Source organism: Polypterus senegalus, chromosome 6 (genome assembly GCF_016835505.1).
Source record: "Polypterus senegalus isolate Bchr_013 chromosome 6, ASM1683550v1, whole genome shotgun sequence".
In the NCBI taxonomy this organism is placed as follows: Eukaryota; Metazoa; Chordata; class Cladistia; order Polypteriformes; family Polypteridae; genus Polypterus; species Polypterus senegalus.
In genome coordinates this window covers 100,838,969-100,853,961 of record NC_053159.1, presented here as the reverse complement: position 1 = coordinate 100,853,961, position 14,993 = coordinate 100,838,969, and positions in this window count along the sequence as shown.

The window sequence follows — 14,993 nt, the reverse complement described above, 5'->3', positions numbered from 1 at the left end:
CAGACACTCCCCATCTGCCCGTGTTGTTCAAACACAGGAACATATATTGGTGTAAAAGTATAACAAAAGTGCACTTTTATTCAAGTGCACTTTTTCCATCGCCTTTTCCTGTAAGAAGCAATGTACACACTTCTCTCTATGCTGTGGTCATGTCCCACTTCACATTGTTCCCTCTGCACACAGTTCTGAGATAATCATTTGGCCATTCTTCATTTGCACATCTGCTGACTTGTGCTACCTTTTCTCAATCCTATTCCCCATCATCAGGGCAACTGACTCATGGTGTGCTCCATTCCTGTCCCATAATTAACACATAAATCTTCCTCATGCGGGCTGCTCTTCACTGTCACCTTCTGTCCCTAAAACCATTGAACCTCTTGATCCTCTTTGAACCCATAATTAAATAACTGCAGTGTTGGATGCCTTCCCCTGGACAGAACTCCCACAAACCTGTGGTGCAAACATGATGCAAATGGAGAATTTGCTGTCAGTCAAGTGGCTCTAAGTTGTCTCTAAGTACTGTCCCCTCCACAGTGACCTGCAGGCACTTAGTCCCACAAACTGATTTTTACAATGCCATGTACTTCAAAACATAATTCTAATAAGCTTAATACCTTTCCTAGACATACACACAAACTCCTTTTCGAATGCTGTAAAAATGGCATTGATATACCTCCTACTGTTAGTTGCTGGTTATGAAGGGTCTGTGACTAATTGTAGTTCTGATTTCTTCAACATAACATTTTTGAAAGAAGTTCCAATGGAGAGTTAAAATCCCTGTTGAGATGTAAGAATAAAATTGATGTTTGGAACAGAAAGGTGAGCATGTCTAAAGTTTTGCCAATAATTTATATTTATAGAGAAATATTGTATCAATATGTGGAGATAATGAAGCCATTAGGTTTTTACTGTAATGTAAATACTAAAGGTTTATATGTTCGCTGTATGCTTACAGAGGAATGCTTACATAATTTCTTTTGTCCTAAATGTATTTTTAGACTTGTGGCTTTTTTATGGTTAACCTGTTATGTGTTTATAGTTAACTTACCTCAAGTGGCAGTAGAAGAGAGCCAGTGCATAAGAAGCTTGCATGTGCCCCTCTGCTGTTTGACTGACTTGTATTGGGGATCCCTTTTGCAGTCAGGAGCAGATGTCGGATGAGTAAATTAGGAAAATATACAAAGCTGCAGTGACCTCTCACAAGGTAAATTTGAAACAGTAATTAAAGTCACACAGAATGTTTTTCTATTTAAAACAGACGAGTTTGCAAATTGAACAATGTACTTCAATAGGAGATTTGAGATATCCCATCAAAAATGGAATCATCCTAACACACATTGTTGGAGAATAAGTATTCTGAGTTTTAACAAAATCTTTAAGTTTTGAGCTGATAGACAGACATGACAATCGCAATAGATGCTTTTAACATTATATTACAAATATACCTAAAACAATGAAACATGCTAGAAATATATTAACATTTATTAACCCATCTATTATATTTTTTCTGGTATGTAACAAGATTACATCTGAGGTTAGCACTTCTGCCTTGTATCTCAAAAAAGCTGAGTTAGTGTTCTGATTCACATATGCTAAATTTGCAAACCGGTGTAGCGTCTCTAAAATAGTCAAAAAAGCAGGCCATACTCTCTGCTAGCCTGTCCATTAAAGGTCCACTCTCAGGAATTGTGACAGCCTGCTCTGACTGCTGGCTTTGGCCTACACCAGGCCAAATGAGCTTTGGCTTGAAAGGTTAAAAATAAAAAGCAATAATGAAACAGTACTACTAACAAAACTCACTTCCAGTGTGTATTCGGTGAACCACAAGGTACTCCAAATTCCATCAGGCTTTATTGGACTGAGAGGAGCCCCTCATGGCAGAAGGATAAGTGGAACCATCCACAAAACACAGGGAATATAAAGACATTTAAAGAACCAGTAAATATATATGCTTTCTGCATGAAAGTTGTACATACTATGCACATCTGCATGTATTTTCTCTAATTACTCCAAAATCTTCGCACATCTAAATGATGTACACTTTAAGCTGATAATTAAATGTAACTTGGGCTTGTTCGAGTGAGTGTTGGTGTTTAAATGACTGTCAAACCCCAGAGTCCCTATCTTAGGCTTTAGCTGGAACATATGGGCATGAGGTATCAGGACTGAGAGTCAATAGGATAATAAAGGAGGCAGACCCAGCTGATGAAATAACTAAAAAGGCGTATTTATTGAAAAAAAATTTCATAAAGAAATATAAAAAAGTTATACAAACACTGCAACGATGAATGATGAAACAAAAACATTCAAAACTTGCATTCAACACATGGCATGCACCAAAAAAAAAGTTCTAAAATCAAAAAAAAAAAAACACCCTTTTTTTAACAAGATCTTCAGTAAAAGAAAAAATTTCTTAGCCTGCTTTCTCCTGCTATCCAAAAACTCAGGGTTAAAGCTGTCTTGTCCTGGCAAATCAGAATACTAATCTATTCCCTGCCAATACATTACCTTGTAACTCACGTATTGACCTTCTCCTGGTCTGAACTGAACTCCCCCATCATCCCTGGCTTTTATCCCGGGCCAACTATCACCTGACTGGGTCTAACAACCCCTCGTGCCATCTAGTCAAGCTCCTAGCCTAAACATCATCTGTGCTGACTGTGCCGCGTTCTTCTCTTATGCTCACGCTGCAGTGGCACAGCCTTCAAACACCAGCGCCACACCAAAAGAATGCCAGGACAAAGCACAACAGGCAGCAGGCATGCACACCAACTCAATGGCCCTTTGCATGGGAAAATGCGCAACTCTGTCTGCTTCAAGCCTGACAACCCACAGCTACACCACTTGTAAACCTGAGGAACAAACCAGTAAGTAAGAAAAGTTGTTTTTTTTTGCATGCCCCCTCCTTATAATAAACAAAAAGTACTTTTAAATTACTTACATTAGGAAGCATTTCCTCATAAGGACTGTTTTACCTTTAACAGTTTGACCCTCCCTTTTGCATGATAGAGCTGCAATGCATGTTTGCTCCCCTAGGTTGTAATGGAACACTTTGGTTCAAAAAATAGATTAATACATCCATCCATCATTTATCCGGCCCACTATATCCTAACTACAGGGTCACGGGGGTCTGCTGGAGCCAATCCCAGCCAACACAGGGCGCAAAGCAGGAAACAAACACCGGGCAGGGCGCCAGCCCACCGCAGTAGATTAATACAAAACATCTTTATTTAAAAATACTGTGTCTGTACATTTATGCACTTCCCAAACTTGTTATAGGGTACAGGATTGCAGAAGGTTGTAGTTTTTATGACAGAACTTGGAACAGGATGAAATAAAACCTAGACGGGCGTGGTAGTCTGTTTTGGGATGCATGCATTTACACATACTCGCATCAGGCTAGGTGACAGTCATCAATTATCCAAACATTTACTAAGTATAAAACAGAAGCACTAGCAGAAACTGATCAATGTTAGTTCTTACTTATGGAGTCTTTGTCACAGGTCAAACAAATAACTGCATGGAAGTTAATAGTTCAATGGACCTGAGGCAGACATCATTTGAGGGTCTTAGGATATGGTGTTGGATTAAAGAGAATTGGTGTATAAGAAGAGAAACTATTCTTTGAAAACTTTCACAACATATTTGGGTTAATGGAAGCTACATTAAAGGGTGTGCAATAAGATGATTTTTATTCCCCAGACTGCTAGTTGGTGGCAGCAAGATATGGCTGCTAGGCTTATTCTGGCCTCTGCTGGTTTGTCTGGCCATTTAACCAGGCTTGCAGGAATATCTTGTATTGTTGGGAAGGCTTTATAGCTGACACCATAGGAGTTTTAAAGGGCAAATCCAGGGAGTTGGTCTCGCCACTACAGGAGATGGACATCTAAGGCGGAACGCCATTAGCAGCGGTGTTATTTTTTCCATTTTTTTTTTATTATAATTCCGAGGGTATCCTGCATTTATTCAACCCGGGGGATTCAATTACGGTATATACAAGCATATATAACCATGAGTGGCAGAAAAATGACTCCGAAAGAAAATGAAAAGTCAGCTAAAGCTTCATCCAAATCTAAACAGACGTCAAGTTCAAGCTGAAACTATGTCCTGCCAGAGACTGACCAGGAACAGATGAGACGAAAACACAAATTTCCCGGGACTTGTTAACCCTGCTGCATCATCCCCAACTGCGAGCGAAAGTGACCGCAAATGATTCAGGGCAGGATAATTTGCAGATTCCAGAGGGCTCAGTGAAACTGAAAATGGCCTTACTTTCAGTGTTGTCATCAACCCCTCGTGAGCCAATAACATTGGCTGCAACTGGATATACTACTTCACCTGTGGACTTTGGGGAAGACCGAAACGATCTCTCTGAGCTGAAGGCAGTGATTGCCACAATGGCCACCGCTCAAGACATAAAGGAGCTTAAGGATAATATAAAGAAGGATATAAATGATATAAGGAAAAAGGACATAAATGATACAAGGAAAGAAATTAAGACAAACGAGAAGCTGTTTCAGGATATTAAAGATCAGGAAACCCATTTAAATCTATTTGAGGCAAGCTTTAAAGCAGTGGTTCCCAACCAGGGGGAGATCGCCCTGGTTGTATTGGGGGCCACGGGTAGAGGGCTTGGAAGCCCAGCCCTGTAGGGACCCGTGGCCACCGCCAGGCGGCGCCCCGGTGCCTGAGGAATCCTGGAGCCCAGCACTTCCGCTACACCAGGAAGTGCTGGGGAGAAGAAAACAGGAGACACTCGGACAGCTTCCAGGTGCACAGCCAGCACTTCCGCCACACAGGGGTGTGTCCAAGAGGGAGTGCCAGGAAGCAGCTGGAGCCCATCCAGGTTCCCATATAAGGGGCCGCCTCCCTTCAGTCGATAGTGGATGTCGGGTGGAAGAGGACAGAGCTGGAGAGAGGACGGGAGGCGGTCGAGAGAGAGACACAGTGACTGAGAGTGTGGCCTGGACTTTGGGGAATCGGTGCAAGAGGCACTGGGGTTTGTGCACATTCTAATTGTAAATATTGTAAATGAATAGTGTGCTGGGTGAACTATGTTGTCCATCTGCCTGTGTCCGGGTCCCAGTCCACAATATATATATATATATATATAGCAAAATACCCGCGCTTTGCAGCTGAGAAGTAGTGTGTTAAAGAAGTAATGAAAAAGAAAAGGAAACATTTTGAAAATAACGTAACATGATTGTCAATGTAATTGTTTTGTCATTGTTGTGAGTGATGCTGTCATATACTTTGTGTATATATATATATATATATATATACACATACAGTATATATACACACACACACACATATAAACTTATATATATACATATCCATACATATATACACATATATATATACACACACACATATATACACACAAATACATAGATATATACATACACACATATATATATAAACATATATTACATATATATATATATATATATATATACACATATATACAGTCTTTGGGGTGCGAGCAACTGTTGCTGGGGGTGCCAGAATCCATGAAGGAAGAAAAATGAAAAACATTATTTGTACAAAATCTTAATTTATTTATCCATTCCTAAATAATTAAATGGGCAGGCTATTTCGTATCAGTGCAATACGCTGCTTGGTAAAACGGATGACTCACGCTCTTACGTGCAAGTCTGCATGGATATTATGAACTATCGTTTCTGTTCAAGTTCTATTTAAATTTAAATAGAAGGAATTTTTATTTAGTCGACAGAATATTATTCTGGAATAAATCAACTCAAACCTTAAATAACTTATAATATTTTGCTCTCCATAAAAATATATCCTGTCAAAATTATACAAATTCAAATATGAACATGAACACGTGCATAACAAAACCTGGAAATATAAATAAAATGTGTTCTTTTCAGCAATAACAAATCAAATCATTCAGTTGTCTTTGCTCTTATGTCATTTTATCAGATTTGGACGCCTGGCATCTTTTTTTGGCAACAAGTTCGTTTATGTTTGGTGTGAGGTTCTGTGTTGTGGAGATTCTCAGGATGGACTGCAGGTGCTCATCAGTGAGGCGACTCCTGTGTGCTGTTTTGTTAGTCTTCATGACTGAGAAGAGCTTATCACACAGATATGTGCTACTAAACATGCACAAGGTTCGAGCCGCATGTAGACGGAGCTGGAGCATTTGTGCAGGAATGGAGTGAATAAACTGTGCGGGCCCTGCAGTATTGTACTTTGCCTTCAGTGTGCCATTACACTGCAGCTCAATCACCTCCATCTGAATCTGCACAGGTGCAGTTTCCACATCGACGGCAAATGGGTTGAAACAACTCAAAATTCTTTTTTTGTTCTTCAAAGTCACCAAAGCGCCGTGCGAACTCAGTGCGCAGTGCGCTCAGTTTATCAGCAAAATGCGTATTTGGGAACACCGTTGTCCTGACTTGGTTCAACATTATTTGGCAACAGGGAAAGTGGGGCAAGTTGCACTGGTGCATTTGTGTCTCACATAAAAGTAGCTTCACTTGAAATCACTTTGTGATTTTGCACGGGTAAAAACATCTGCTGAAGTGTCAGATTCTTCTTTAACTCTTCTGCTTTCTGTATCTTGTGCATTGCATTCAGGTCTTTCAGGTTATCTTGATGTTTTGTCTCATAGTGCCGTCTTAGATTAAATTCTGTAATTACAGCCACATTAGCTCCACAAATAAGACACATGGGTTTACTGGCAATGTCAGTAAACATATACTCAGCCTCCCATCGGTTTTTAAAGGCTCTATGTTCAGAAACACCTTTTTTCTTCGGCATCGTGTGGGCTAGCTTCGCAATAACTTGCAGCATCATAAGCTAGACTTGATTAACGTGGTAAGTGTTCGGCAAGGCAGCTGAAGCGCTGCATTATGGGATCTGTAGTTTATTGTGTTACCAGCGCTTCATCTCCCCGGGCCATTAATAACAATAATACAGTATATAAAATGATCTCGCGGGCCGGATTTAATTACACGCCGGGCCGGATGTGGCCCGTAGTCCTTGAGTTTGACACATATGGACTAAATAGAACTTGAAAAGATATATTTTTTCGAATGTGATCGCACACTACAGTACATCGAGCCTGCGTACTATTGTGGTTTTGCCTGCGTTCCTCAATAAGTTACCCTCCCCTCGCTCTTACTTTTTTACCGTTCATCTAATGAATACACTGAGTATGGCTTTACGAAAACAATCATTGATCGCGAATAAAGTATTCATAAAGCTTCAATTGGTGATCTGTCTTTCTGCGTTAACCGCATATTTTGTTTCGCTGCCTTCTTAATTATATAATGCATGTTTTCTTAAGCGCTTTTTGGAGCTCTTCCTGGTTTTCTACGTACTGCGTAATTACGTGGGAGGCGTGATGATGTCACATGAAACTCCGCCCCCACAGCTTTCGAGCTCAACTCCATTACAGTAAATGGAGAAAAATAGCTTCTAGTTATGACCATTATGCGTAGAATTTCGAAATGAAACCTGCCCAACTTTTGCAAGGAAGCTGTAATGAATTAGCCTGCCAAATTTCAGCCTTCTACCTACATGGCAAGTTGCAGAATTAGTGATGAGTCAGTGAGTCAGTCAGTGAGTCAGTCAGTCAGTGAGGGCTTTGCGTTTTATTAGTATAGATATTATTAAAACAATGACTATAATATTATTAGTGAGAGGGCTGAGCTCGGTGTGATGACACAAATTTTTCAATATTTGGTGCCAATTTTGTCATCAGCAATCTTTAATCGCCGTGTTCCACTATTGACAATCTGATTCTTTTCTTTGTTAATAGATTGTTGACCATGCTAAATCCTCTTTCGACTAAATATGATGATGGGATTGCAATGAAAAACTTCTTTGCTGCAGCCCATAAGGCTGGATATAATACTGGAATTTGCCTTTGAAGCCAAAATTCTTGATATCCATTTTTAAATTTCAATTTCAACTCTTCATTTGTTGATAATTCTATCAGCTCCTCTTGCAGTGATAATTCTGCTAGTTGTAGGTTTGATTAAGGTTCTAGGACCCAATCTGGAATGATCATGTTGAGTAAATCCTGAAATCTATTTGTAAAATCTTCTTTAAGCGCTTCCAAATGTTGGATGTAAACCAGAATGTTGTCATCATTTGTTTCCACTGAAGAAAGATTTGTAAACTGATAAAATTGTCTTCGATCTAAATTTAATTTGTACAAGGCAAGTTTTGACATGAACGCAGAAATACTTGCCTTTGCTTTGATCAAATTCAAATCATCACCTTGCAGCTGTAGATTCGTTTCACAAAATTTGTTGTATAAATCTGTCAAATAAGCTATATCATTCTTAAATTTCAATAAATTCTCTCAATGAATCATCTTTGTTTCCAAAAAACTTTATAACTAATTCAAAGAGTTCATAAAATCGTTTTAGACAGGTACCCTTTGCGAGCCAATGATCTTCTGTGTTCAACAGTAAATGATTGAAGTTTTCATCACATAGTTTTCCAAATAATCTATCATTGAGAGCATTGCTTCTGATCTTGTTAACTGCTGTAATTACATACTGTAGTGAGCAATGAAGGCAATCACTAAGGTTTTTTGCAACCAAACATTGTCGGTGAATCACACAATCACTACATTTGGTTCCGACTTTTTCAAATATTAAATCAACCCGCGTTAGTGTCCAACCATTGCCGGAGCACCAACTGTAGCAACGGAAATGATATTATTCATAGGAATACTTTTTTCTTTAAAATAGTGTTCCAATACGTAAAATATAGATTTTTCTTTAGTGTCCGTTTCTAATGTTCTTGCGAATAATAGTTTCTGACAAATTTTTTCATCTTTTATGAAGTGAACGTATGCTAGAAGTAAAGACTCATTGCTTGGTAAAGTAGATTCGTCGAGCTGTAAAGAAAGCTCTGTAGTCTTCAAAAAATCAGTTAAAGAACTCTTCACAGCCTATGACATTACGTCTATTCATCTCTGCACTGTACTATTGCTCAATGGGATTTTTTTTGTGCAGCACAGTATGCAGAACCTCACTCACAGCTGGCAGTCAATTCTTCACCAACAGTGTGCAGTTTTCCTGATTTAGCAATAAGCAAGGAAATGTTGTAAGAAGCACGTAATCCATCATTGTCTTGTTTTGATGCCGCTAAAAACATATCAGCCAAAGTTGGACGTCTCGAATGTTGATCTTTGAGCATTTGAAAGTAAGATACATTTATATATTTTCTGTCAGGATGTATTTTGGTCAAATGTTCTTCTAATCACGAAGGTTTCATGGCTTCATTTGAAAAAACTTTGTGGCAAATCAGGCACATTGGTAATGTCTTGTTTGTGGGTGACTGACTAAAACCATATTTCAAATATTCGACATTATTGTCTACATTTTTTCTTTGAACCTGACATGGTTCTATCTGTAAAAATAAAACAATAATAATAATAATAAAAAAATAATAATAAAAAATATGTACTTACCTATGTGGCAACAGTTACTGCACCAATAATAGATCTGTCTATTAAAACCTTTGACGAGATGTGACGCGGTAGATACTTTCAAGTCCCGTGAGAAAAGGTGTGTTTCTTCCCAATGATGAGGCATATCCACGAGAATTAAAAGGTTTGTTGTTTGGTGAAAGTGAAATCTACATACGCGAGGGGGGTTGGCGAGCGAAGCTAGTTTTTAATAAGTAGGTCCACATAAGTTATCCTTTAACTGTGATCATTAGGTACCGTACTGTAATTTTAGGTTTACACTTGCTCTGAAGGAATTCCGAAACAATCTGGTATTGATAAAAAAAATTCTCACATATTTATAGTAATGTTCAATGAGCCTGTCAAAACATGCATAGATTCGGTCCTCTGCACATGTGTTAATCTTATAAGGACTTGTATGATCTGAGAATGCATGACTTGTACAAACTTGTATATATAATATACCAATACCAACTATTAAATACGGACACGGGTCTTTCTTAATGGAGATTTAGAATTATTATTTGAAACATATGTTCGATGATTTTTAGTATTAATCAAACTTGTCAGCGCGTTCTTAAGAGTATTGCCCATGTGGGAGGTGGCTGGTCCTCAACACTCCCTTAATATGTCTTGAACCAGAAATGCCCCTTTAGATTTCTTCAGTGCCCACTGGTGGGCGGTACCGCCACTGTTGAGAACCTTAGCTTTAAAGGTTTGCTAGAAACAATTGAGGAAAAAACACAGGAAAATGGGTCATATTGAAATAGTAAAGCAACTGGCATTTACCACTGACGAAAAAGGAATGGTCGCAAATTCTGAATGGAAAGAGCTTGGTGACAGACTAGCTGCACTGGAAGATGGATGCAGAAGGAATAATATCAGAATCGAAGGTCTCCCTGAAAAATGTGAAAGTACAAACCCAGTGAAATTCGTAGCTAAACTTTTCTCTAAAATAAATGGAGAGGATTTCAAATCAGACACCAAGATAGCAGCAGCTTATGTGTAGCAGTGGATCGAATACCTCAAAGCCCAGGACATTAATTTGTGATTTGAAAAATTACAGTTTCAACTACATACAATGTTCTCAGACAGAAACAAGAGATTGTATTTGAAAATAACCACATTTGTATTTTCCCTGATTTCTCATCCTCAACAGTTGCTAAACGTGCTGCATTTTACATCATTAAACAGTGGTTATAGAAAGCTGAAATGAGATACAGCCTCTTGTATCCTGCTGAATTGAAAGTGTACATTCAAGGCAAATTCTACATTTTTATTTCAATGGAGGAAGAAGAAAAAGAGTTAATAAAACTGATCCCGACACTTCTTGAAAGACTATCATGAGTTGCATTGTGTCCTCACCTCCCACCTACATCTAGTCCGGAAAAAATTATTGATCCATCTCGATGACTCAGACAGCAATTCTGTAACATATAAAAACATTTTACAGTCCCTCTTTCAAAGATCCCAGTGTTCATTAGGAAAAGGATCTCTCAATCAACATTTCGGAAAAGGAATGGAAGGCAGCAATGCACAGAATACACTCTAGCTCCATATGTGCAAAGCATACAATCATTCAACTTAAAATTATCTATCAAGCACATCTGTCTCTATTAAAATTGTCCAAAATGTTACTAGCGCAAGATCCAATCTGCGAACATTGCAATCAATTTCCAGCGTCATTGAGGCAATGTGCCTTTCTGGCATTACCATTAATTAAATAAAATTAGTTTAGCGTCCTCTGCCGTGTAAAGAGGGAGGCTTTTGTTTGAGGAAAAAAGGTATAAAGAAAGGAAACTTGCCTTTTTTCATTTATATACAGTAATCCCTCCTTGATCGCGGGGTTGCGTTCCAGAACCCCCCGCGATAGACGAAAATCCGCGAAGTAGAAACCATATGTTTGTGTAGTTATTTTTATATATTTTAAGCCCTTATAAACTCTCCCACACTGTTAACATTATTAGAGCCCTCTAGACATGAAATAACACCCTTTAGTCAAAAGTTTAAACTGTCCTCCATGACAAGACAGAGATGACAGTTCTTTCTCACAATTAAAAGAATGCAAATAGATCTTCTTCTCTTCAGGAGCAGAGAATTTCAGAGGGAGAGAGAGAGAGAGCAAAGAAAAGCAAACAATCAAAAAATCAATACTTGTGCTTTTAAGTTTGCCGCAGCATTTTTTAGAGGAGCGTTAGTATCTTCTAAGCAAACAGCCTCTGTGCAAACAGCCCCTCTGCTCACATCTCCTCCGTCAGGCGCAGAGAACGTCAGAGAGAGAGCGAGATTAAAGCAACAATCAAAAATCAATATGTGTGCTTTTGTGCTTTTAAATATGCCGAGCACCGCAATAAAGCGGCATTTTTTTAGAGGAGCGTCAGTATCTTTTAAGCAAACAGCCTCTGTGCAAACAGCCCCTCCATCAGGCGCAGAGAATGTCAGAGAGGGTGAGAGAGAGGCAGAGACAAGCAAACAATCAAGCTCCGCGCGGGATGCATATCTTATAGCATTGAGGAGTTTTAGTTAATATGTAATACATGCTCTGATTGGGTAGCTTCTAAGCTATCCGCCAATAGCGTCCCTTGTATGAAATCAACAGGGCAAACAAACTGAGGAAGCGTGTAGCATAAATTAAAAGACCCACTGTCTGCAGAAATCCGCGAACCAGCGAAAAATCAGTGATATATATTTAGATGTGCTTACATTTAAAATCCGCAATAGAGTGAAACCTAGAAAGTCGAAGCGCGATATAGCGAGGGATTACTGTAGTGCAGAAAGATGACTTCACGGACCATATTAGCGCCTTTTGGGGAGTGTCGCGGTGGGTCTCATGTATCCTAGAGAGACAGCAAAGCTTGTGCTTTGTTTTTGTAAATATTTTTTTTTCATATAAATATCTCTGGATTAACTTTGGTGGAGGTATTTATTGGGTTGTGGTTAGTGGTGCACTGTTTATTTTTGTATATACTCTTTTTTTTCTGTATTTTGAATATTTTTGGGTGAATTCTGTATTATACACTGTTTGGAGGAGTAGCTTCCTGACTTGGATCACTGTGGAGGAAGACGGCTTCACATTTTGCTTTGTATGTATATGGATTTCACTAGTTTGTGTGCAGTATTCTTTTTCTTTTGGGACTCTCAGGAAGCACTGTAAATACTGTATATAGTCATTTTGGGCTCCATTTAATTACTGATTTTGAGTGTCCTTTGCGGTATTGAACTGTGTATTAATATATATATAAATTCCGCAGGACATTATTTTAGATTTTTCTTTAAGTGCACCTGTAAATAAAACCTCACTTTATTTTTCAAAAAACCCAACCTTTTTGTGTCCGTGTCTCCCTGTCTTACACCATCATCCTGGTCATGCTCAGTCCCACATACTAGACACCTAGAGTGTAGGCTGGTGATTCCAATTCCCACTGCACGGGGTGTCATATTTTAGGTATATTTAGGTGTCATACCTGATCAGATCCCACGGTGGCAGCCGTGGGATCTGATCAGGTGTGTTAACAGTAAGACAGTATTTTTGATTTTGGAGTACGGACAAAGACAGTTTTGGCAGTATGGCTCCAAAGAAGCTTCAATGAGTTGGTACTCCAGACCGCAATACAGGAGTGTCCTCCAGAGCAGCACAGGCAGAGGAAGAAGTCCAAGTCACTGGGGATATCCGTACAGTGGAGACACTCTAGCGACAATTCATCGCTCTGCAGGAATACAAGGACCAACGATTGGAACAGCGATTCAAAAGTCTGCAGCACCAGTTCGCCCAGCTACAGGGACAGGTGAATTTGGTGCAACAGTCGCAGTCCTCCAATCCTGATGAATCTGTAGAAAGAAGTAGAGGAGCCCCAGCAAGAACATGGGAATACCCTCGTCTGATGCCCTTCCAGGAGCCCGAGGACATAGAACATTACCTTTCAACATTCGAAAGGGTGGCTACCGTGTGTGACTGGCCAAGAACAGATTGGGCAATCCGTCTTGTCCCTTTACTTACAGGAGGGGCCAGGGTGGCATTTTTGACCATGCCAGTAGAGGAGTCCCTGATCTACGACTCCTTAAAAGCTGCCATCCTTGAGAAGTACGAGATCAGCACCGAAACGTACAGGGTGAGGTTCCGTTCCCTCGAATGGGAGGAAGGTCAGTCTAAAGAACTTCTGACACTATTGAAGGAATTGTGCACTAAATGGTTACAATCCCAGAAACACTCAATAGACCAGATAATTGACTTTATTCTGTTAGAACAACTTTTGCAGGTATTTGATATTAAAATCCGTACATGGGTAGAGGAGCATCGGCCAAAGACTTCCAAAGAAGCAGTGGAGCTGGCTGCCCATCGTCCAAGGAACCTGTGAAAGGAAGATAAAGTCAGTCAGAGGCCCAGAAACACAGCTAAGCCCACAGGAATGTCTCGGGGTGAAATGGGTCGTGGTCCTACAAGTTTAGTCAACCCACCTGCAAAGCCAGATTATAGGGAAAGTTGGTTGTGTCATGGTTGTGGACAGAAAGGCCATCTAATTAAGTTTTGTCCAAACAAACGTAAGGAGGCAAAACTTTGTTTTGTTCCATGCCCCCTACCTGAAAAGAAGACACCTTTTAAGAATAGGGAGAAAATTCTAAGAGTTTCTATGGCAGGTAAACGGTATCCTGCATTAATAGACACAGGAAGCACCCAGTCTCTGGTGAGAAAAGACTGTTTGGTCGACCAAGTGGTACAGTCAGGTCAGCAGGTAGTATTGAGGTGTGTCCATGGTGAAGAAGTCACCTATCCTCTGTCCGGGTGAACCTGGAGATTCAAGGTTTGGGATATGAGTTGCCCATGGGCGTATTAGACAACATGCCTTACCCAATTCTACTAGGGTTGGACGTGCCCGGGATCGAAGATCTCTTACAGGGTACTCTGCAGGCAGAGACTCTGATGGTCACAAGGGCCCAGGCGGCAAGGCAAAAGCAAGATGCCCAGGATGGCTGGGATGTGCTGCCATTTGGGGAAGCTGACAAGACAGGCACGGTCCGTAAAGCCCGTAGTCAGAGAAGGCGTGAGAAGCTCTGGGGCGTTCCCAGAAACAGGGTGAGCTCATATTGCCTTTGGATCTCACAGGAAACAGTAGTGACTTACCGAGTGATGTGGCTTCCGCTCAGCGGGACGAACCCCAGTCTGCTTGTCTGCTTTGACAAGGCCACAAAGGGTTTGCAGTCTAAGACAGGAGAGAAATTTATTATTAAAGATGACCTCCTGTATCATCAAGATGATTATGGGCAGAGATTGGTGTTGCCATCTAGTCTGAGGAAAAAAGTGTTACATATTAGCCATAGCATTCCCTGGTCAGGTCATTTGGGGCAAGTAAAAACATCTGATAGGCTAGCACGGCATTTTTATTTTTATTGGCCAGGATGGTCTAAAGATGTAGCAAATTATATAAAAGCATGTGCAGAGTGTCAGAAAGTTGGACCAGTGAAGAGAGGAGACAAAGTTCCACTAATACCTTTGCCTGTAGTGGAAGAGCCTTTTTCCAGAATAGCGGTTGACATTGTGGGT